Source organism: Anopheles maculipalpis, chromosome 2RL, assembly GCF_943734695.1.
Source record: "Anopheles maculipalpis chromosome 2RL, idAnoMacuDA_375_x, whole genome shotgun sequence".
NCBI classification, from domain to species: Eukaryota; Metazoa; Arthropoda; class Insecta; order Diptera; family Culicidae; genus Anopheles; species Anopheles maculipalpis.
The window spans coordinates 83,196,081-83,221,615 of record NC_064871.1 but is presented as its reverse complement, the minus strand read 5'-3'; the positions used below and the strand labels follow the sequence as shown (position 1 = coordinate 83,221,615).

Genomic DNA, 25,535 nt, shown 5'->3' with positions numbered 1-25,535 from the left:
TTTAAAGATCTCAATAACGCAAACAACGTTCAAACTCAGCATTCATTGGCAATTGATAAAATTGGACAAAACAGATTATTCACGATTTCTTTTTCATTCAAAATAATCTCTAAACAAATCCAGCGTTTGTTACCTTATCTGCACAAAAATGAGAGAAGCAAAACACCAACATCATACCAAAAACTTTACATCAAGTACAAGAGCGTCAAATGTCATGCTGTGTAAGTTGTAGAACATAAATCTTAGATCTTCTAACACAAAACGTACGATTGTTGAAATCTATGAGGACTCCAGTTAAAACACTATTTTTTGATAATTCAAGGGTAATAGAATCATGAACTAACCTTATCAGAAAACCAGCAATGATTCTTTGTTTTGGATTTTGCCAAGGAGTTGTCTGAAAACATGTCAAATGCGCGTAAATGTGACCAATTTGTACGACAAGTCGAATTTCAGTAACCAGACGTCCAAATGTTAAGAATGACACAATTATTCGGATGTTCCGAACAGCTAAGTTCATATCAAAATACGTACAAAAAAACAGGGAGGAAACCAGCTAAGCAAAAAGAGCGTTCCTCAAGTAAATAGTAGTTAAAATTTTAGAAGACGTATTTTAATTTTCGCCTTTAACATAGTACATTTAGATAACGAAACTTAAAATTCTATAAATAAAAAAATAAAATTTTAAGGAAGTAAAGATCCTACATCTATGAATTATCAGTACTTGTACAACAGAGTTCTTCTTGAATTGTTGAAACCACACCCTTATTCTGAGAAGAAAAATTCAAATCAAATGTCCACTCCTGAACCATCGTGCGCTAGGCTCGTCGCCGTTAATAATCGTTAACAGCAACACCAATGATTTGCATCAGCCGATTGGTAAGAACACCAGCCAGGTGCATTCCAGCGGATAGAGTTGAAGTGATTTTTTTTCCTTCTCGCATGTGGCACTAATGCACTTCGCGTAGAATGCAGCCGAACGATGCGCAACATATTGCAGGAAGCAACAACCCAACAAAAACTGCATCGCAACTCCAATTCCAAAGCACACATTTTAGTGGTTTCATTTGATCTCGGGTCGATTATTTGATTAGCCCCGTGGTGTCTCCATAGTGGGCTATGGAGAAGAACAACCATTTGGCGCTGATCGCTGCTAAAAGACGCTCCAAAATGTGCCTCTAATTTGATGGCTTTTAATTAGCAATATTTTTGCCAGCGGCAAAACGACCCAATATCTGCTTGGCTGTTGTTAATCCGACATATCCCCCCTCGAGGTCTTCTGCCGACGCGGTGCATCCGAGGGGCTCTTTGGTGGATTTTTAAATTTTTCTTCTAGCAGTTTTCTTTGCAGCTTTTTGTTTAATGGCTTCAAAAAAAGCTCTTTCGAAAACAGAGCCGTTAATTTTTGGTGACTCGTTTTTCCTCTTCTTACTTTTTTACCACAGCAATGCATTTTTTGGATAAGTGTTTACGATCCCTCCCCTTTTGGGTAAATCGATTTTACAGGGTCAACGGGCGAGAGTTCAAATAACGCGAAAATTCCTTCGATCGTATCGCGCACACTGTCGAGCCAACCCTAAACGACAACCACGAGAAGCGTCCGCAAGATAATCGAACGGACCATGGGGAACGGAGCACGTATATTTCACTCGCGGAGGAAACATCAAGGAAATGGTGGACTTTTTCTTTTCGCCCAACCGAGGTTTAGTAGCTTTCGCAGCGGCAGCAAAGTAGTCAAGACCGATTCAAGAGTTAAATAAAATATATGTATGATTATAAAATTAAGTAAGAAACAGACGGAACGCGCCCCGTCGTCCCATTCGCAATTTGCGTTCGAAAGCGATTCCAAGAGCCCGACCGTTCGTATTCGATGCGTCTTCAAGATATATTTATTGGCCCGACCAGCAACCCATCGTCAGCCGAAAATAAAGCTTTGGAGTGGAGTTTTTTTTCTTCAAACCGAGCGAAACCAGTCGCTCTCGAGAAACATAAAATAAAAACACAAGAAATAAAGTTACCGGAAAGGAAAAATAAGATCAACCACTAAAGGCGAACGCACGGACGGATGGATTTAGCGAACCAACGCGCAAAATAAAAACGAATCGGCAGATTATCGATGTTCTTGGAAAAAAAAACGGCAAAAACCGAGAGAAGCTACCACTCTAAATGTGCCCGTGCGACATATCTTTGCGTTCTTGGCGACTGCAGAAGGATTGTTCCTGCGTTTATTTTTTCAAACTTTACTTTATTTATTTACGTTTTTTGTTTGGCTCCAACAAAAAAAACGACCCGCCACACCCGGCGAACCCCAATCGAGAAGAAACAAATTCAGCTTAATTGGATTAGCCCACGGCGGGAGTTGGCCGGGTCGACAGCGAGATATGCGCACACGGTGGCTCGGGCTTACGGTCGCAGGGAAGTACTCATTCGATCACCAAAAAAAAAAAAAAAAGGTTTACATGCTGCAACTATGGGACTTGCGGTGGTCAAATTTTGGAATTTAGAAATATGCGCTTGAGTCTCCAAAATCAATGCTCCTCCCACAGCTAGCACTTGAAAACCGATTCAAAACACTGTCCAGACGAAAGGAGCGCTACAGATTGAAGAATTTACTTTTTATTACACACGGCCGCCGCCGGCGGGACGCGACTTCCTTTACTCTCCGACGTGACTGCTCCGATCGGACCCGTACAGTCGGAGCCATCGACTCCCACCCCGGCACCCCCCAGGAGATGATCCATGTTATTCGATACAGATTTATTGACGCTATCGTTCGGCTGTCATTCGGGGATCAATTTCAAGCGGCCAAATCGGCGAAAGCTGGGTTGATTTAAATCGTTTGAGATATTTGCTGCGTCCATAAATTTCATTTCAGCGAAGAAACAAAGCGATAAAAATTCGCCCCGCAGCATCATTCCCGAGGAGAGCATGATTAAGTACGGAAAGACGAATTTATGGGTCCGTTGGGTGGACGATCGTCGCGCAGAACCGTTCGCTGCCAATCAAGTTGTAGTAACGAAACGAATGTCAGTGCGTCTGTGCGTGTGGATTATGATTTGGTTATTTAATTTGCAGAAAAATTGATGAGACATTGGGAATAGTACAAATAAATCAACATTTTTTTACTTTATAAATAAAAATTTACTAATTGTCTTACTTCACAATCGATCCTCAGATGAAAAATCTGTACCAACTTGATGAATCCAAAGCTAGACGGAGGACTCCCTTACCCATCTCAACGCTTTGTCAGAGTCTTTTAATGACGAAAGCTATACAACCTCAAAATAGATCTGCTTTAAGCACAAACTTTACAAACGAAGCTCCCTCACATACTATAAATAACCCCAGTTTCTCACATCAGTCTTATCATAAAATATTCCATTAGAGAACATCTTCAGCTAACGGGATAACATTTAAGGTAAATTAATTATGCAAGAAAATAAATCGATCAGTAGCCAACGACACGGTCTGAGACCTCTCCTTAACTTATCTCTCAGCAATTAATGGGTTCACCTTGCTACTCTCCTATGAAGCAACATTCCGTTGCCATAACCTTGGATCTATATTTTAGACTGATCTTTTTTTGGGGGGTCTCTACTCTTCTCTAGTACAACTTTTGGCTTCCGTATTGCGCTAATGGGTTTTGCCACATTTCACACACACACACACACACGCGCGCACGCTTTGGGCACATAAAAACCAGTCAGTCTCACTGATGCGTTGAACAAACTTGCAAACTTTCTACAACAAAATCCAGTGGTGTGCAAGCGCCTGCACGACCTACTGGCTAGTGGCCAACAATTTGGCACAAAGTCAAGCGCCCGATGCACAATCGAGTCCGTCGAACCGCACCGAACCTCCCAAAAAACCCACCGGGCAAGTGTTGTACACGGGAGAGAGCCAGCAGCAGTGTGATTTATGACGAGGTCCAGCGTCGACTCAATTTGTCACCGCATTAATCAGCGGAGGCCTGAACTCTCCGGGAGCAGAACACCCCTTTCTCGGCGAATGGTTCGGGCGCGAACATAATTGGGAAGTTGAGCCGTCCGTCGGGTGGTGTGGTCCGTGTGTTCCTTCTTGCAAGATGCAACGTGCTTCCACCGGGGAGTCACCGCAATGGCAAATGGCGTTTTAGGGAAACATTAGCGCATAACCGAAGCTTCTACTCGCTACGGCGCAAGGAATGTTAGACCAACCGACAGCTCGGGGGCCACAGCGTCCGCCACTGCTGTTGAGCTGTGTGAGTTGCCGTATTTAAATTTCAGCAGCCCAGCAGGGACAACGGGGATGACGATGGCAGGACCGCGTGCGCTCGTTTCGGTGGCTCGCACAAATGGCTAGAGAGCTGTCCCATTATCGGGCGGTTTGTCGACTATAATTTGCATCTTGATTTATTTGGAGTTGATTGTCGCTTAACTTATCAAATCAACAAAGTTTTGTGGGGTGACGCGAAACGAGCCACCGAGATGATGATAGCCACTACACGCTGTCCTTCTGGTGGTGTTGGTGGCGGTTGATAGCATGCCTTTTTTTCTGTCCATTCTTTTTGCCCACAGCATTCTCTTACCTCGCCGCTCTAAAACTCTATCCAATATCGCACGATACCCAGTCCGCCGGCCGTCAACTGGTCGTGAGGTCGACGAAACCGTCTATTTGCTCTTAATAGAGTGTTAAATTAATTAATAGCCTTCAAAGTGGTTGATTAAAATAGCGACTGATTAATTAACCACGATAAACTTATGCTTCTTCTGGGAGAGTTACACGGCGAGCGAACTGTTACGCGCAGATACTCTTGTGGGCTGATCTTGGGACGGCGTACAACAATCGAATTGAAATGGCTGGGAATGGGTCTTAAGCTAAAAGCCTGACAACGGGAGCGATCAATATTTATCGTGTTATTTTCAATCATTTAACTAAGCCATTTTTTATCGATTTCGGTTTCGGCAGGAAAGGCCCAAAAAGCAAGACACAGCCTAATCTTATGTAATCGGAGTGAAATCTTCAATATTCATTAATATTGATGGTTTCTTCTATTTTCGCACAAACAACCACAGTCAAGCGATAGTGATGAAGGTAAAGGTTGGGAAGCCTTAGTAAGCTCGACAGCTTCCAGCTACCCCGGCACATGGGGGGGGGGGGGGGGGGGGGGGATCGTTTTTCACTCCATTATTTAGCCATCTCCGTCCCAGCGCTCTTTGATAGTCCCTTCTTCGTAATGTGTTTGGTTAAATAACTTCCCCAAATTTGACCGACACATTTTCCCAACCAAAACGCTACTTCGGCTACCCGGGGGAAAGATGCTTTAGAACGCGAAAGCCCTTCATCTCTAGCGCGCACGCGAGAGCATCGAAAGCCAAAAGTCATTTACATAAAACTGAATTCTCATTTCCGAGCTACTTCGACACAATAAGACGTCCCCGCATTCTTCACTCCAACTCCCGCTTATTAAATGCCTAGGAGCAGAATGAAAGAGAGCTAACAAAAAAAAAAAACATGCACATCTCCAGAGTCTCCATTTCTGGGTTTGAAGTTACGCAAAGCAGTCCTAGCAGAAGTTCTCCCGGGCGTGCTTTTTCCACAGCAGAACCACGCACCCAAGAAATCACCCAAAAATCTTTTACGTTACCCAACGCAAACCTCCACACTGTCCCGCAAAGCATTTGCGTCCATACAGTCTAAAGACGGGTGAAAGAGTTAGGTTCGCTTAAAGAACCACCGTAACAGCCACCGTCAGTCAGTCAAGGCTAGGAAGCGATCCTCATCTCCACGCCGCTATACAAACCTGCACTGGTCCCGGGCATTAGGGGGTTCGCTGCACGGCGGCATAATTTATTCTTCGTTAACAATAATCAAATAACGAAAAGCACCCACCACAGCGCCAAAGTAATCGCGCTCCAACAAACCTTCCGGCCGGAAACTTATCGCTGCCGTCGATCGGCTGGTCTATTTTCCGTCCGTATTTTGCCATCGCGGTAGACGCACATGGGGACGCCCCACCACCACGCATCAAGGCGTATAAATATTTTCAACCACCACCGTTTTCTTTTTTTTTTTTCGAAAGATTTCCTTCACCGCAACCATGCACACCGCGTCAGCGTACCAAGAGGTTGTGGAATTGCGTTTGCCGTAGAATATTAAAAACACATTAAAACAGTATGCCTCTCTCAGCCGTTCGAAAGCCGGCAAATGGATAGGTTTGTGCTAAAGCGGCGGGAAAGTAGGCAAAATATAAAGCATCAGCATCAGATACCTTCACACAGATACGCACATATATACATGCAGAAAATAAAGCTTCTTTCGGCTTTTACTCCCATTTTCTAAGAACCCAAAGCATCATCAATTGAAGTCGCTTCGTTTTTTGGCACCCGGGCGCATACTCTGATCGTCTTCTTGTTGTCCCATCATAAATTATGGCGATGGTAGAGAGCGGAAAATATTTTGATTACATTACCCCACCCGGTGGTGGGGTAAGCGGTTCCTTGTGTTTCTTAAAAGAAGAGCGCTTTTTATTTCCTGGAGCTGCACATGTCTCCTGTGCGAGACGTGACATTGAAAGGCTACAAAAAAAGGGAAAATTCAGCAGCGGACGAATGCAAACCGGTGCTAATTTTGACTCTGGCTCAAATGAACCAGAAGAAGGAAACGATTTTTTCACTGTGTAAATAATGTGAGAGAATAATTTAATAATATAATTTTTTTGTATTCGGAGCTGTAAATGGCCAATGGCCGACTCCTCATAATTAACCAGTAATTCGAATTCTAAAAATTCACCAACAATTTGTAGGCACTAGATCAATTGTAACTAGTGTTTGAAAGTTTCAGAATTGGTGTCCTGTACCCAAGTTTTGCATTGCGGTCATCAAACCGAATTCGCTGTAAAAATAAAAATCGAGTTTTGGACAAGTGTTAGTCCAATAAGGCCTTGGGATAATGAGTGAAAATTTGTAAAAAAAAAAGGCAAGTCTCCGCTGCTATGACGTCTGATCGGTCCAGCTACAACGTTTTAGCTTCACGACCTCATTATGGACTAGCTAATACCACGTTGTTGGATAGTCAATCCTCAGCAAGGGTTACGACTGTCGTCTAGCAACCGGACTGGCCCTAACCCGCCCAGCTATCAAGCCTACAAAGCATACTGATCTTCAGCCAACTTATTAATGCCGATAGCAGTCTGTTATGCTGAATTGTTGAGCAGGGACTCATGCAACTCCACTTCAAGCATCATGTTCATGTAATTTTCCAGTGCGGAGACTTTAAACTTCATACTCGATCAGGTAATTTTTTGGGAGAATTCCCAAACCAAATGAGCTCCAAACACAGCCAACAATATCCTTTCTATTCGTTTTGAATATTTTCCAAATACAGGTGGCAAATGGTTTTGCCATAAAATCAATAAATGACGCTTGCACGTGCAAAATGCTTAATTGTAATAAACATCGAAAATTCCATTAAAACAATCATCAAGTGCTGCCGCTTAATCCACAGGCAGTAGTAATGAAAATGCCACAGCAAGAAAAAAACTGACTCCTACCTATCTCACTATCTCCCAAAGCTCCATCCTCGAGCATAGTTCCACCCTGGAAGGTTTTACGCGCAAAAGTTCTTCATGCAGCGCTATTCCTCCAAAACAAAACCAAAAAAACAGAGCTGCATACCGAGGAGGTCCAGCGGAGACTTTTCCAACAAAGGTGGAAGCAGACGACGTCGCCACCATGCAGTGTAAAGGGACGACTGATGAAAATCATTTAACTTTTTAATGAATAAATTTTACCACCTCTCCCCCCACGCGTTTTGCAAAAGCAAAAATAGGTAAATAGGTTCAGCAGCTTCCTGGTGGATGGTGGAAAATGCACACAGCTGCGCGGGGTGTGGGAAGGAAAAATTGGGGATAGTGTAAGAAAACTGAAAAACTCTTCCTGCACGTGAACGATGGTGACCAGCGGGAAAGATAAGACGAACGCAGGAAGAACAGCAAAAAAAAAGTGTACACAGAGTCCTACCAAAAACTTTGCACCCTAGCACGATACTCCACTGTTGCATCGTCTTATTTGCAGGACCTCAAAAGCATACCCAAACAAGCACCAACTCGATAAGGCGCGTGCACAGATTTCCAGAGTTCTTACTTCCGACAGTTTCCAAAAACATGGCCGCTCTGCTAGCCGAAGGAAAGAGACCACTTCGCCTGCGGGAGTGGTAATGAACGGACCATTTTTCGAATTAAGACACTTTCGTGGAAAATCATACCATTTCCCTACCTCTCTCACAGCAAGCTGGTCTGAGATTCTGCTGCCCAGTTCCCTCTGGGATCGCACTAGTGTACGGATATTATTTTTTCTTCATCTGTAGTTTTGCGACTCCCAGTTCCACCGGCTACTGTACAATTTAAAAAGTACAGCCAAGTAGTGTAGAGGGAGGGGGATGCTATCTAGTTTGAATTGTAAATGAAAACAAGCGCATGCTTCGCTGATTTGACGCGCAGAGCAGATTTTTAGCTATTCATTAGGAGCTAAAGCGAGGGAAAAAAAATTAGGAAAAAACAAATCTCGCATCCCACAAACACTATATCGCCATCGAACCCGAAGCTTCCCAGTGTGCGCTTTTTCGCGATCAAAATAACTTACTTTCCGGTGCGACTTTGGCCGAGCGCGGCCTCCACTTGTTCGCTTCACTACACACACCCGAACGGCTGAACGAACGGACCCAGCGCTTCATCATATTTCAGATCTGATTAGTGAAGCTACCAGATGGACGATCCCCGGTGTCATCCATCTGGCTGTTGACTAGCAGCAGACTACCCATCTTTCGGCCCCTCCTCAGCATTAACGCCACACGCTCGGGGGTGCGTGCGTTTGAATTATTTATGCTGCAATCTTCGCGTGCCGGACCAGAAGCCAGAAGCGTAAGCCGATGGTGACGGTGATTCGGTAGATTTCATTGCTTTCTTTCTCCTTTTTGTCGACGACGGGCGCGGTAATTTGATTGAGCGCTTCCTTTGGGGTTCGCGCGTACACGATGAAGATAAGGATACACAATAACAACTCCTTCCTGGTTCGCGAGGTTGCGAGCGCTGGTTAATGTGGGCAGAATTTGAAGGCAAATAATTTTTGCAATCGGACCACCATCTGCAGCACTTGCTTTGTGTTATGATCACGTTCTTCTTCGATCGTTACATCGGGGGTCAGTTTTGATTCAAGCAGTTCAAGAAGCTTGAAGAATAGAATGTTGAAGACGAAATCGCAGAAGGAACCTCAATTATGGCAATGTTAGAAGATGACAGTAGTATTAGCATCAGGTCATATCACAAAGGTGGCTCATGAAATCGCAAATTTTGTATAACAACTTTAGGTAAGTACTCAACCACATCATATAAGAATCAGAAGAGATACTAAAAAAGAGTATAAGAAATCAAGAATAGATGCTTACTGAATTATGCAAACCTAGGGGCTGAATTCAATTCGGGAAATCATGCCCAAAAATGTTGAAATCATTGATTCATAGGTTCATAGGTTCGTACAGGCAAATCTAGACGAGACAAGATGGTAAACCCTTCAACAACTCAATAAACATAAATAGACATAAGAGCAACACTTCTTTCGACGGAAAAGTTCATGTGAATATGTAAGCCCACGCATTCCAACGAACTTCAAGCATCGGATCTCCCAAGAAATTAGGTCAATTGTAATCGTTAACAGAAATTCTCAGCTCTTCCTGCGTGCAATTTCTCTTTAAAGAGAAAATTTCCAAAAATAGATTCACCGAACTTGTCACACCCGATTGACTGCACCACTGTGAAACGTATCTAATCGTCTAAAAGCTTCAATTCTGGGCAAATGCTTACCCCACCTGTCTTGTTCACAATCGCGATATAACCCAGCAGCATCCAAAAGTTTCAAAAGCCTTACGAAGAAAACAGCAATTCGTCACCATATAGACTAGCTATGTGGGAAGAGCGTTACGGTACATTAGGTCTGATACGAAGTCAAGGTGCGTCGCAATGCTTTCTTCCGCGTGATTAATAGCAGTGAGGCAAGTAGACGCTTTGCCGCGAGAATTGTGATTACATCAGCAGCTTTGAATGATTCCCTTCCGACTCATTAGCATCGTCTATCTGGTGTATCAGTGTGTCATCATTAGGCTTACGTGGCATAAAGCTTTCCATTTTCCATTTCAGGTAATTATTTTCCAACTGCTTAACTTTAGCTTATTTCGCTCAATTGCAATGGGCCCCACAGTACAATTGGCGTGGCGTAACAGCAACTAGGCCGTTGAATGCTATCTGTTTTGAATAACGCTGACAAAATTATTACGTACAATCGAATTCACCATCAGTATCATCTTGATCATGCGTTGACGCAACGAGTGGCGTTGCGGAATTGTCTCAGTATCATCAATCTCTGCTAGCATATTCAGAGTCGCTGAGATACTACGGTTCACTAGATCTTTTGCCAGCTTAATGTGGTGTTCATTTCACTCTAAGATAATATTAGGTCTGTAAAATTTCGCAACGTCCCCATCGTATGAGCCCTAGAATTCCAAGAATTCCCCAAAGTTCTTCAATTCACCGTTAGTTCTATTTATTCTAACCTCTTCTTTCATCGATCTGACATCAGAGCTAAAAATAAGCTTTTCCCATGTGTCCATTACACCAGAGCTCAGCTGAGGCAAACATGTGTCATATGACCTTCTTTTCAAGACGCGTCTCGCGTCCACTCCACTAGCTCCAATCAGCGCAAACACGACGCATCCGCATCCAGCAAAGCCATAGCCCATCACACATCATGCAAGCACACAAATTTGCATACCCTTTGCGACAGAGAGCAGACGCGCAATCCTTCCACGCGCGCACAAGATCAATAGTGCATCGCACAGACCACCGGCGGAATGATTAATCTGTTTGTCTAGATTTGCGCAACAGCTACGCGTCGCTGCCGACGTGCCCGGAGGAGGAGCGCCCCATCACAGACAGCCACACAAACTGCAGGGCTCAACACAGGCGCTAGAGCATATTACCGTTGTCGCGACATGCCACACACTAGGCGAAGCAAGATTGGAAGTTAATTGTAAAGAACGCGAAGAAAGCAGTTACAGACCCGCACACACTTGACGCATATTGCATATTGTAACGATGTCGTCGGTCACGTTCTACACTTTGCACACTGTGTGCTGCACACATGGATGATGAATGGCGAGCCTACGAGACGCGACCAGATGCGATCCCGCGAGTGCGCCCTGCGGCCGACCAGTTTCGTCACGCGGGAGAAGAAAGCAACCAACAAAAAGGCCATCGTCGCGGTTTCCTGTGTCCCTCCCCTCTGCGTACGGTCTTTATATGGTCAGTGCTGGCACAGGTTTGACGGGTGTGCATTAGCTGTGCGCCGTCGGCTTGCACATTTCGCATCAAGTGCATCCAATTGGCACAAACGAGCGCATGGCTCTTGGAGTTAATTGTCAATTAGCGATAATACGTCGCGATGCATGGCGTGCAGCAGCTTACCGGAATAGGAAATGATTGATAGTGAGAACCTCCGGGGCACGATTAGGCCATACAGTCATTAAACGCGCACACAGTGCATGAGACAGTCAAGTGAAGGTGCCACCATATGCCTTTCCGTTTTATATACGAGCTACAATAGCAAGTGGGGATTCTATATTGTTTATTACCATTTCCATAGCTGCATTGGTCATGGAGTCAACACTTTTAAAACTACAGCAATTTCCAGGCATACATTCTTCAGAAACTTCAGTAAGATTGCAGCAATTACTTTTAATTCGTTTTTCATTTTTAATGGAATAGTAATTTTTATAGTTGTCCCCTGATACATTCAAACATTGCGATATCTTTCTGTGACTCGAAAATGACTTGCTTTTATAAATGAACGCCATCCAATGTCCGTTCATTAAAGGTAAAGATGCAATTTTCATCAGCTGCAAACCTTGTAAGCCTTAACCCGATATACAACATAGCTTTTCCATGCTCCAATGCTATCAGATACAAGGTTGCTGAAATGATAAGATTTACCGAGACTTTGCATGCTTCGTCAACCGGCTTTTAGCTGCGGACACACAAAATCCCTCTATTGCCAACCATCATATCATCCGCCGGGTTCGATAGAAAGCTCCGGGAGCACACAGGGCTCATAAATTCGCCCTCCATGACGGGTTGATGAAATTTATGACAGCGTGAAGGTTAAATTTATCACCTGCAACACACCCGACGTACCGAAACGCTATATGTTACACACTGTTACGCTTCGATAATCGCATAATGCAACTGCAACCCAAAGCAGAAAGCATTTGGAGAAGCCGCACGCCATCGCCGACTGCCGGCACAAAATAAACAGGATCAATAATTTTAATAAACAAACTATGTTAAATCTGTTCGACAAATATTTGTCCCACCGCAACGCTCGCAACGTTTACCGGAGCGGGTTTAGTTCTTCAGCTAACTGCGAAGAAAGGTGACACAATGCGAAGGAACTTTTGGAGCACAGACGAATGACTTACTGCTAGGCATCAATAGCGTTAACCGTGACTGCTGACTTTACACACATTAATATTGTTTATTTTAAGCAGCCAAAGCCAAACAATCCGACCCCGAAGAAATCACCATTAAATGATGTCACCGTGCTGCTGCTGCCCTACCATCCCGCCGAAAGGTGTATCGCTTTTCAGTGTCTGAATGTCGGAAAGTCTTTGTTTTTTTTTAATGCCCCACGATCCTCCGGTCGAAAGATCCACATTGTGGCTAAAACAGAGAAAAGCATTAAAGGCTCGGCTCTGCTCGAGAGATGTTGTTTTGTTTTATGACCAACGGTTGGTTGTCGCAGATATTCGTCATACTCGTGCGGTCTAGAGCAGTCATCGCAAACGTCGCCACACACCAAGCGTACCAAGAGTACCGCGCCTCGGAAACAGTTTACGATTTTGGCTTTCGCTCTGGTTTGATGCCTGCTTGATGATCTGTTCTGGTCGGAGCGTTGCATTCCGTACCGGTCAAAACCTCGCGGCATTCGGTGTTTGTTTGAAGACACACATTCAAATTCCGAAAGGAAATTAGCTCGTCAGAAGATGATAATGATAAGCGAAAACGGAGACCCAATTTTTTTTTATGGCTCACTCAAAGCTGTTCGGATAAGCGATGAGATAGAATTGTTGCACAAAATACTTTTAACATTTTCCTTGTGGACACTTTTTTGATTAAAATATCTTCGGGGTATTTTTTTGACAATTTTCTCACACAAAAAACTGACATCATTCACCTAAAAATGGATGTATTACTCCACTGGAAACCCGGAACCTAACGTAACGTACACATCATGCGTGAACTTAAGCTGTTTAATACCTTATCTGAAACGAAACAGAAAAAACAAGCAAAATAAACATTAGTCAACACGCCATAATACATGGTTTCAGGTTGCGGTTAGGCATACGTGCTAAATACATCTAATTACATCTTCAAATAATCTGTCAGCACTTGATGGCGTTGTAGTTGCTCAGGTAGATTGGAAGCATGCGTCTAGGCACGCAAGTGATAATCAAGCGTGACCTCCATCGGGAAACGAGTTCGGTTGGTTGGATGGTAAACATATTTTGAAGACCTCACCGACTTCGTTTCCGTGTGATCTAGTTCTTATATTATTCATAACTGTTAAACTATAGCGTTTTAAACTGTCGGTGATGTTATCTGGGAATGTGCTCAGGGACTCCAATTCCCAAACTATTATAAGGTTTTAAATAAAATTTGATTAATAAATTTCAAAAATAGAACGTATCCGCTAGGCTCAAAATCATCTAAAATTCGCCATGTACTAAGAAAGGGATACGATTCGTCGAAGAAACTTCAGGCTCGCAACTTTTCCCTCTTTTGCCCCATTCAAAAAACAACAACCAAAACGCACGCACGCCCAAATTTTTCCCAACTTCGACCCTAGAGACAAAACGGTTTTTTGTTAGCGTGCTTTGATGCGGCGAATGGGTTGCATGACGGGTAAATTTGATTAAGTTTCGTTTTATCGTCGATAGATTACGATCGTAAAGGATCCGCATACCCCGGCAGAACCAGCCGTATTCGTTCGCATTCGTTTTCTATCGTGTCTAGGCCACGGTAGACAGGTCCCATGTCGATGTCAAACAGCACACACACACACGCTGGGCAGAGCGGCGAATGATGAGTAAATGGATGCTAAAACGCTACGGCAAATTGCTGCATCAAATACGGTGGTACGGTTTGCCTCACGGGGATGCGTGACTAGCCGTGATTATCGGGGCAACATACTTGACGTGGGGGTTCTCTTTTGGGGTTTTTTTTTTAAGGTCAATCCGGGTACGGGCGCTTTGGAGTTTGCTTAAAGTGTTTAAGTTGATTCGATTTTTTGGGTACAAAAGGATAGATTTCGTTTGTCGGTTTTGGGGGCGGGGGACATACTTGAATAAACAATCACCATTACCTGCATCAATAATAACCGTTTAAAATGAAGAACTCGTTATGAGTTCTAGTGATTTTGGGGGAAAACCCACCCCATGAGTTTCCTAACCTAGAAAACTCGTGGTGAAGTTGCGTGATACAATATCTCTTCTTTAGCCCCGTTGAACAGAAGCAGATATTCGAAAAGTTGATGACAGAATCCATCCAGAACTTTTAACTGGAAGAGAAATTAACCACTCACCAATTCTAATGTCTGCACGGTTTTATCTGTTCGTCACAGATACGTTAATCCAACGCGACATGCTTTCTCCGTTAACGAAATTTGACCACGCCACAGTGTTCTGGAACCGCACCGCAATGTGTACCCACAAAATGTCCCTTTCATCATCGATTCTGGCAAAAGGGTAAGTAAATCGAGCACGACGCACGTCACTGTCTGTTCGATCAATTATGCACGAATGGCATGGCACCATACTATCGAACACGCACGTCCGACATGTAACCTTTCATCATTTATTCGATCCTATTATTTTTTGCTGTCAATATTGGGGGGCATTCGTTTTTTTTTTTTTTGTTCTCTCCACAAACATTTGGGACTAGCACGGCCTTAAAACGTGAAATCCCGAATGGGTAAAAAGAGTTGTTGTCTATGTTGTCCGAAAAGTGTAGTCGTTCAAAATAAAAAAAATGGAGAGTAGGAACAGAAGTTCCGGCCACCAACATCAGTGGGAAGTAACTTTAATACATCTTCATTATTTATTAAACATTTCCCTCCACCCCGCAACTTAGTGAGACTTAGAAAGCGTACCAAAAGTCTGACGCATTCGTCAGCACGGACGAAGCGAAAGACCACGGGAGGTTTAGCTTTGTTTTGGAAAGCTGATTAATTTATGTATGTTTCACGTGTTTTGTGGTTGTGTGTATGTTACACGCATAAAGCGAGACAAGAGTTCGATGTCACGGTCGCACAACTCCACATCCCAATGGCGAGCGCAATGATCGATCGGTGTCTTTGTGTCAGAGCGCTCTGGTCCACATACTGCTCAACGGACAGGAACCGACCGTTTAGCGCAGGTTAACATGTGTTTCAGGTTACTTTTTTGAACGGTTTGTTGCGGAGTCTCACATTGAGCACCAAGTCTTCTGCGCCTTGAAGCATACAGACACAGTTTGTCCTCCCGGCTATCTCAACTCGTGTCAGCAAGCAAGTCAGTAGGTTGTTAAGGTATTAAGGCATCATCGTCCGGATTCGATCAGTGACAGTTGAGATCAATGTTTTCTTTGCTCTTCATCTCAACGAATCTCCGGTCCTAAATTGATTTCATTCAAAGCCCCGCGCACACACATCAACTTTGAGAGAACGCACTCGAATTAACCCCACACCACATCGTAGGGCGACGATACTCTTCAAATCGAACATACACGCGCTTGGTGACGCTTCATCGACGTTTATATCCCATCAGCAAATCGTGCCACTGAAGGTGAACAATAGTGCTTTAGTGGAGCGACAATCATCGGCTAGGGATTGCAATTGTACAGAAACGCAGTCCGTGCAAACGGGCGGGAATGGAATTGGGGAAGGATTTGAAAATTCATTCCAAACCTGACACTGGAGCACGCCCGTCGAGTGATGTGAAGATCCAGGAAACTAACAACAGCGCAAAAACGGCACAATTAAAAAAAACCGGCCTCAGTGTCTCGGAGTTTCAAGTCACTCGAGAATCCAGAAGAAAGACTCCAAAACGCGTACGCGTCGCCAGCGTTTGCTGACATCGCTGAGCGGATCATAGCAAATGACACGCGAGAATTTCCACTTTTCGGAGATCGGATGATGATGGTGATGATGACGGTCTGATAGTGGATAGAGAGAGCGATTGGGCTTTTGTAAAGCCGGTGACGTGAGTAAGGATGAATATTGAGCCACTGACAGCTATATTCATGGCGATTTAGACACCGTGAGAAGTATTTCAAACTCAGCAACACTTTGTGAAGGCATATTGAGAACAATTTGAAAGAGATTTAGGAAAAATACAAATCAAGAAGGGATTAGATTTTTTGGAATCTAACTTATTCCACTAAGTCTTCAGAAACTGGGACGGTAGTATATGATGCAAGCAATTAAATGAAGCATTGAATACGCTGCACATTATATTACAACACTTTAAAGAAAAAGTCCATGAGCAAGTTTGTTCTTCCTGCATCAAGAACCAATCACCGTCTGAACAACTTGATATCCGGTGGCAAACACAAACAATAAGAGAACAAAAAACTATTCAACCGGATGGATATGTCCCCGTAAGAACCGATCCGTAAGGATGTCCAGGGGATAAGATTTCCCTAACCAGGATCAACCGAAACGCTCGGCAATGGCAAACAGCCAACCAATGCGTTGCTCTATCTAGATGCAGAGACGTGACTTGTTAGTCGTTATCTGCACCAACATTCCTGCCCGAGCGGGAGTGTTTATTGATACTGTGTCCGGAGAATGGAGAACAGCAAAAAAAACAGGGAATCCACGCAAAGTGCATCATGGGAATGAAATGATACCGTGTAGTCATCGTCCTCCCTCCATCACGGACCCTTGAGATACCCGCTACTGAGCACTGTTTTTGCGGGAAAGCGGGCAAAAAACCCCGTGCTGCCATCGCAACAAGATGATAATCACCCAGAGCGGGGTTGAAGCAACGGCAACACACTCTCCCGATGCTTCCTAATGAACGGTTCCAGACGGTTCGGTTCGTGTTTTCGTATGCCATTCTTTTCGGCCATTCGATCGTGAACTTGTCGTCGTCGTCGGCTGACTCGATGCGATGAATTTCTGCCGTGTTTGTACAAGGTTGAGATTTTAATGTGCAAGGTGTGCAGTGGTTAGGTGATGCGAGTATCGCGGAAGATAGAATAACACAAATCCCAAACAGCGTCCGTATCACGTGGAATGTTTTGCGAGAATTCCTTAAATGAGGCACCGTTGCTGGTGGAGTCAGTTTTTTTTGGGGGGATAAAAATCTGCACACAGCAGCCACGCCTCATCACATCGTGTGGTTGGTATTCATTTGGTACAATTTTCTTGCACAAAACCAGAAACGTGCCCTTTCTAATGCTCACGACCACAGGGCAAGTACCATCGAGGAAAAAGTTGCATCTCCTGCAACGTACACCGTACATTTCCCTCAGGAAAACTACCAGATCAAACAAATACGGCAACGAGTCGCTGATGCACGAGAACTAATGCTTGGCGCAAGACCGAGTTGTTTTTTTTAATACGACAAAGAACCACACAGCAAAAGAAATAAGAATTAATTAACATATTAGCAGTAAAAACATCACCCATACGCAATGGGCGTGCACAAGCCCTCACATATAATCCGGCCAGCTTTGGCTCCAGCGGTCCGGAGCGTATCAGCAGCATAATTCTTGCCCCCGGGCCAGCAACGACCGGATCCCGGATGATATGCTGCTCCGCCGCAGGTCTGTCTGTCGAGCACCGGCTTGAGATCGCACCTTGCACTAACTCTTCCATCGGCGGCGGCGACTACAAGCCTCCAACAAGCGACCTCACAGACAACCATCGGTGCGCGCACCCTTACACAACACGTGAAACAAGTGGTTCAAAGTCAGGGCTCGGAACTCGCTCGGTTGTTGTCGCTGCTTCTGCTTCTTGCTGCCGGATCGGTTCATCCTTTCATCCTCCACAAGGTCTGCATTTCCAGCCTGCAAAACTCTACATCAACACACCTCGCCGGATCGATTGCAAACCTCGTGTGGCTCTGGGGGCGCTCTGTGCTTGTGCCCGCGGAGGTCTTCGCGGGGCGGAGCCCACGAGTGTGTTAAATTTATGCTTTGCTTTATGGAGTTGTTTGTCAAAAACAGGCCATTCGTCATGAGATGAGGCCGACTGAAATGGGGGAGGCGGGGCGGACGCAAAACGCAAATAACCGAATATAATAAATTAACGTTCACACGGTTCACCGGACAGAAGTTTTGGTATGAAGAAGTGTGTGTTTTTTTTGTGCTCTTGGTTTGGAACAGAAAAAAAAAGTAACAAACCAAGGAGCCATAAATTAAAATTATCGTGCGAAGCTTCGAAAAATTTATACTTCTGTCTGTTTCTTTTTTGATACACATATTTTTATCAAGAATGTGCTATAAATTGCAGCAGAAAAGGCAGAAATTATAAGGCATTAAAAAGCCGGTCATCTAACTCGTCAGACATGATATAAATTATTTGAAAGAAGAATATAAAGAAAAACATAAAAAATCATGAAAATTTTAAATTTACGTAAACCGGCTACAAGTAATACAAACTCAAATCGAAACTATTGTAAAAACGAATAATGAAATAAATAAATAACATATCAAAAGAAGCCAAAAAGGTAAATAAAAAATTGAAACAACATATCAAGTGATTGCAACAACCGAAACAAAAAAAGAAAACCGCACAAAGGAGAAAAAAGTATAGAAAAAAAAAATGATACCACAGCTTCTTCGCAGCGTAGCCGAAATATGAAACAAGATAAAATAGAAGATGAAAACAGAGAACGTAGAACGGATCGAACGAAACGGATGAAATGGATATCGCGGCATCGTCGGCAGTGGTTTCAAGCCTCGTAAAACGAACCCCGGGCGCTGCGGTTAGCATTGCAGGGTCGCCTTCGATATAAAAGCCAACGGAGGAGCAAAATGGTGGTGAAAAATCAAGCAAAAATTGCCTTCCGAACAGCACCAGCCAAAGAAGTGCACTACAGAGAGTAATGCAAGACAGGGGGAATTGATGTTTCGACGATATACGGATACGACGGATGCGGTAAGACTAAGCATACACACACACACACCAGCTTCACCAGAATTCGCGTGGAACGACTCTAAAGGAAGCCAAAAAGCTTGATATTGCGATTGCACACATCGAACAAAAAAAGCACCGACACGCTCAAGGCTATGCTTTTAGCATCCGACTGTCTCCAACAAACTACATGGGGCAAAAGATACAGGCAGTTATGGACGTGGATTTAAAGAAAAAATGTAGGATCATCTTTTTTTTCCCCGTCGAGTCCGTTTATGCTCTGGAGTGTAGAGTGTTTGCTTTAGCAGCAGTAATCAGCAGGAAGAGGGAACCTGAGAATCAGATCACCAGCACCAGCATCCGGAGCGAGACAGGTCCGAAGAAACGGAAGTGTTGACGATTGCACGGAGTTAAATAAAGTCTTTTGCATTCCTTCAGCACAGCGTCCACAGTGGTCCTCCCGGTTTACCTTGCGCGCTGTAGGACCATTTTGCGCTATCCGGAGCAGGAACGGGTAGCATTAATTGACATTACTTTCAACTCGGGTTGGCGCTTTTTGTCTCCCGTACTTTTAAATAGTTTTTTATCTGAAAAGAGTTTCGCGCACTTCACGGTAGCATAGGGCACTCATGTTGTTGACTGCAGCCGCCCAAAAACCTCATTTATTTTCGGGATTAAATTCCGGGTGTAGCGAAAAAAGGTTAAAAAATAGCCCTTTGACTTGGTTGGATCGGAAGGCACACAACACATGCTTTCAAGATGGGATGGGTGCCACAACAAAAGCCAGAGCTCTACATTCTAACGTTTTCTGCAGCAGTTCTTTTCTTGCTTCGAAGAAGGATGAAAAAAGCACACACTGCTCACTAACTTGAAACTCCCTGTGTTCTGGTTCTTGCACCAGATCGTAGATCTGCAGGTGTAGATGCAGGTGGTAGAGGTGGCGGTCTTCACTAGCGGCATCTGGATATCGAGAGATCTAGGGTCGAACTACCAAGGCGAATTTATATATATACAGAGAGAAAGAACCGCCCAACCGCTTCTTGATGCCAAAGCCCCGCTTTGGTGTGGCCGTCATTAGCGCACGACCAAGAGGAAGCTAGCGCAAACATTGGAGCAAAAAGCCGAACCCGGTTCTCTACACCACACCATTGCCCAGGACCAGGGAAAAACTTGTTTCGAACTTTTTGTCGTATACCCGTGCACTCCAGGCGGTCGGTGTTGGGATCATTATAATTTCAACGCTTCATTTAATATCGTACTGCTGGGGAGTAGGGAAGGAGTCGGGTGTGCGCTGGTGTGGTAGGAAATGAACAAAAAGGGAAAGAATCTCGCAGAACCACGCCAAACGGTACACACAGGTGGAATGCTCTAGAGTTTCGAACCCTTCAACGACGTCGACGACGACGACGACGAGGACAGTTTTATAGCCATGTTTTTTATATTCAATCGTTTCAACTTCTCGATTTGCCCTGTTTGGTAGTGTAGTACAAACCTCTTGGCAAGGAACAACAAAAACAGCGCAATGGTAGGGAGCTAGAGAGAGCAAGGACCTACAATTACTACGTGCCCATGTCGGCACGATACTGGTCAGTAAATTAAAAGGTGTATGACAGCGAGAATTGATTAGTAACTACAGCCCCATGGTCAACTGTATGATGCTTTACAGTACACAGTTTTGGATATCAAGTTTTCTGCCGGAACTCCATCAAGCGACACTCTGCTCTTTATAAACATGTTCAACAAGCTTAATAGGTTATACTTGAACACAATACCACTAAACCGACACGTTCTAAACCGATTAAAATGCTCGTTGACATCGCATTCTAGCAGTAATTAGTACGGCTAAACTCTTTCGGGAAATTCGTCCCTTTTTTTTTCGGCTTCCACACACCCGGATGTCCTCCCGTCCCGTTCACTGGTGGTTTTGTTCGGTGGTTCTAATTATTCATCTGGTCCACATGACATATCTCTAGCTCCATTCACCCCCCCCCCCTCCCCCAATCCTGCAAAAAACCCGTGTCCGAAAGTCTGGTCCAGGACGGCGACAACATTATTGCTGCCACTGGCCGCCTGCGGACAAACCCACACACGCGTGGCGGCGAACATAACGAGGTAAAATAATCGATTTCAATTACACGCGCCAAAAACATTCCAAACGAAACGAGAATATTCAGACATTCGGGATCGTTTGCCGCAATAAATCATGTAACCGTGTGGTGAAGTAAAATTGGAAAGAGGTGTTCATTTGAAAATTGTTAGCTTTCATGGATGAATTTCTATTGGAATTGATATATTTTACGAATGCTATTTATCTCAAATATTGTATGTTGTGCCACCAAAGGGACGGAGAAGAAAAGTTTAGTTTAATTTTTTATGGATTAATTTCCGTTCATAAACTCCTATTCCAGCAGACAATTTATAATTCAAATCGTTATGTTTTCAGTTATCTTAAAGTCCTGATAGTTTAACCCTATAACCATTTAGAAGAGCAAAATGTCCGATAAACACTGTACAGCCGCTCCGGAGACTACAAAACCTTGTCCCAGAGGACCACCACCATTCGTTGATGAGCCCAACTTGAAAACCTAACTACTACATGACTCTCTAATGGCATTTGTGATTGCTCTCCTCTCGACTCAACCCGTTCCCCCCCCCCCCCCCAACCAACTCTTTTCGCTCCCATCTACTTGCTAGACAAACGCATCAACTCTACAAACCCGGTTCCAATTATGTTCGTACGCCAAAGCGCCTCGTGCCAAGAGCCTTCTCCCCCCGCCCGTTCTAACCAACGCCAGGACAAGGGATCGATAAATGGAAATAATTGAAATGTAGAAAATAATTGCGAGTACGCTGCGCATACTTCAGTGAAACCGCCGGACCACTCACACACAATCCCTCACGCTGGACGCGCGCGCGATAGATATGCAACACTGTAAATGACCACTTCAAATTAATAGTCGAATTACCCCTAGGTACGCAGGCGCTTGTGTGTGTGTGTGCGCCTTTGGAACGAAAAGTAATGTAAAGCCTGGCGGATTTTGAGCGATGGTGGTGATGGTTAGGTGGTTTTCCATAAATTTTATCGATCAATCACCGCGCGATCGATTGCTCGCCTTGGGGGAGACGAAATTTCTACCCCCGTAAAACACGTCTACGGCTCGGGCTGTTCGTACAGCGCGAAACCGAAAGCGGATAGAACTTTTATCGTGCCGATGACACTGCACTTTCCAGTCAAGAAGCCGTCACACTCCTAAAAAGCTGTTTGGGGTGAGAGGAGTTCGTCCTTTTCCATACCCAAAGTCCTCCCCAGGATCCACCACCTGGACTAGGACCTTTGGTCGGTACTGGTGTCTTAATAATAGCCTCCTTCAAACGCTTTAACGTCTTCATTCTCAGCTTCTTCACTCAATCAAATTACTGCCGCGAGCTTTAGGACTTTGTTTCAATTGAACTTGATTAATCAGCTTATCCCGCAGTGTGGCAGTGTGTGAGATGGGAGTGTGGGTAACGAGCGCCACATTATCAGCCCCCTTTTGTCTAGAACGTACTGAGCAATCAGAGGGTTTCGGTGCACTATGCGACTGTTCGTTAAAAGCTGTGGCCAAAAATGACTTTTTTGAGGTTTTTATTTAATAGATTCGATGTTGCTTTCCTTCTTTATTAATAAATAAATGCAGTTTAAGACTTTGAAATGCACAATACAAATAAAAGTGTTTATTTTGAGCTTTGGAAATTATAATTGAAGTCGTTTTTTTTGTCCAGGTGGCGCTAGCTGCTGCTCGTCCTTAAAAGTAATTAGATTTTGATTAAAAGAACAGCTTTTGAAGAATATAGGACTGTTGAAGAGCATCATAGAATCAAACATCAGGACTCCCTCATTATTGACATGTTTGATCAATCGCGCCCAACAGTGCGCGATAGCATAAGAATTTATTTCCTTGCTCATGTTTTATGCTTTTGCTACCCTCCAGCACTGGTTCTGAAAGGTTATGTTGATACCAGTTTAAAGCAAAAGCTAGGGAGTTGGTGGTGCGTAGAAGCAGCTGATGGCCACCAGTTCAATGCAGCAATTGAACCAACCAGTCCCAAGAGCGGCTAATGATGATTGGCTATGATTTTTTGTGCTGGCGCACCAAGTGGCCAATTGCTTCATTTTCCTTCCCCCGTTCAAGCGCGTGCCGCGTGCTGTACGTCAAATTTTCAGCGTGCTACCTCAGCAAGCCAAAACAATTCCAATCCGTCATTCAATTAAGCATTAACAAGATGGAAAGGTTTACCTCTTGCGGATAGGTGCGTGCGGGGGAAGAGGTGGTCCTATCGAACGGAGAGCACCAGCGGCCGAGCAAAGCAGAAGTTCGGAAACAACCGATCTCTAATGATGAAATATTGATTCGAATTAATTTTCAGCAATTACGATAAATTATTAATCGCGCCTCTGTGGCCACTTTCGGCTGGGGCCAAAGCGTACGCTCATCGCCGTCAATCGGCCGAAACCTGTGGTGTGGCAGTAGAGAACTCTCTTCTCTGCGCCTCTTCCAGAAGGCCCAGGCACAGGCCGAGATTGGTTGGCAGCGCGTTAAAATACGCTCAGCAAAAACATCTCAACCGCAGGGAGCCGTTCCTCTTCAACCGCCTGCCAGCGAACCACACAAACTTATATGATTGAAGCGGGCTGGAAACTTTGGTTAAGGCAAATAAAAGCATCTTCGAAGCCCACAAAAGCGTGCGCGCAGCAATTCTCGCGATTTACGACACCTCGTCTTGATGGTTCAGGGCAATGGAAAGGGATCGAAAGGGGTGTATGAAAGAATGGGAAGGGTGGAGGATGGGGGGGGGGGGGATTCCGCAAGACGAAACAACATCCCAACACCAGAGCAATCTGTAATTAATAAGGTTTTTATTGCTATACCGGTGGTTGCGGTCGCCAACCATCAGAGCATAAGGTTCCCTGTCGTCGTGGGCTGCGAAACACATTCGGCAATCTGACAAACCTTCTCGCTCGAAATAATATGAACGGGGGTGATAAAATCGTAGGTGGTGGGCTCACGCTACTCGCTCAACCCCCCCCCCCTTCCTTTGCTTCCCCACCCATTTAGTGCGCCATTAAAATTCCGGGACAGCACGGGAAAAGGTGTCCGCCCCAGCCGTTGCGCGAAGGTGTGGTGAGCGCGCGTTCAGATTTTACGACTTTCGTCGTCGTTTGTTAGTTTTGTACACTGGTGCCAGCCCATCGGCCGCCGGGAAGACGTATCGTTATCGGGATAGGCGACGAAACCACAGCAATTTTACTTCGAATTGCGTGTAGGTGTGGGGAAGTAACGCATGATAGAGGCTACGCGTCTTCGCGTACGCGTAAATAAATATTTATACACCTTAAATTTAGCAACTAAATATGTCACACACAAGCACCCGCGCCGTATCGCACACATATCATTATGCAAACGGCAACCGGAACCGTTCATAATGGAGTTGAAGTTGGCGGGAGTTTAAGTGGAATAGTCGCAGGTATTCACGGGCAACCTGTAACGCCATGCCCCGGAGCAATCGCTAATCGATCCATGGTGTTCTTTCGAGCACAGAACACCGGAGACCAGTGTAAAAAAAAAGGGAAACAATCTACCATGTTCATGGTGCTATGTTTTCCCTTCCCCTGGCCACACAGGGCTGCCCTCAGGTTACCGATTACCCCAGGGTAAGGACAAACTAATCAACCCTAGTACACAATAGCCGTGGTAGTGTTCTCCATAATCGGTAATTATAGAGATTAAATGAGCTTCAATACAACAGGGTCTGACATTGCAGAATGTTCACTAGTGCGGTGGCAGGATGAAAGCAAGGGGAGGGGGAAAAAAACTTATTTTATGCTTCATTAGCTTGTTTGGTCATGTTCTGTAAAGGAGCTGTTATAAATCTTTTAACCTAACGGTGAGACATTTGCGCTCCAATTTGATACATGATCAATTTTTCGAACGACAGGCGATCTGTTTTGTTTCTAACAAACTATTGGGAGATGATGTTTTTATAGCAAGTGAATAATGAAATATAACAGATTTATTACTTAGGAAACTATCAAGCAAACGCTTCCATTTCTGACTATCAAAAAATAGAATATCTCTGAAAATCCTAGATGATGTTAAACTTCAAGAATGTTTTTGGGAGTTTGAGTTGTATCGCTTATTTTTATGGCAAAATTATTATAGCAAATAAGAAGAATTTATCATAATTTTACGTTTATGAACGTATGGACACTTCTAATTTACTCCTGCCATCTTTTCTGGAATAAAACCATTTCGTTTGATACTACGATCAGTAAACGAAAGAACTCCCCAA

General features: G+C 44.3%; 4 protein-coding genes across 9 annotated transcripts in view; 3 read left to right on the top strand and 1 right to left on the bottom strand.

The window, feature by feature from the left end:
• Positions 1-25,535, top strand: part of LOC126568278 (eukaryotic translation initiation factor 3 subunit M) — a 464,890-nt gene that overhangs the window by 224,352 nt on the left and 215,003 nt on the right. The window lies entirely within an intron of this gene.
• The window catches only part of LOC126567549 (probable tRNA(His) guanylyltransferase), a 268,208-nt gene that overhangs the window by 141,710 nt on the left and 100,963 nt on the right, over positions 1-25,535 (bottom strand). The window lies entirely within an intron of this gene.
• LOC126567948 (bestrophin-4) overlaps positions 8,737-25,535 on the top strand; it is a 186,412-nt gene continuing 169,613 nt past the window's right edge. The window contains exon 1 of the mRNA XM_050224326.1: positions 8,737-8,741. The gene's annotated coding sequence lies outside the window, so the exon portion shown is untranslated. The remainder of the gene's footprint in view (positions 8,742-25,535) is intronic.
• The window catches only part of LOC126567854 (A disintegrin and metalloproteinase with thrombospondin motifs 1), a 321,278-nt gene continuing 317,787 nt past the window's right edge, over positions 22,045-25,535 (top strand). For all 5 annotated transcript variants that reach the window (XM_050224176.1, XM_050224177.1, XM_050224175.1 and 2 more), the window contains exon 1: positions 22,045-22,050. The gene's annotated coding sequence lies outside the window, so the exon portion shown is untranslated. The remainder of the gene's footprint in view (positions 22,051-25,535) is intronic.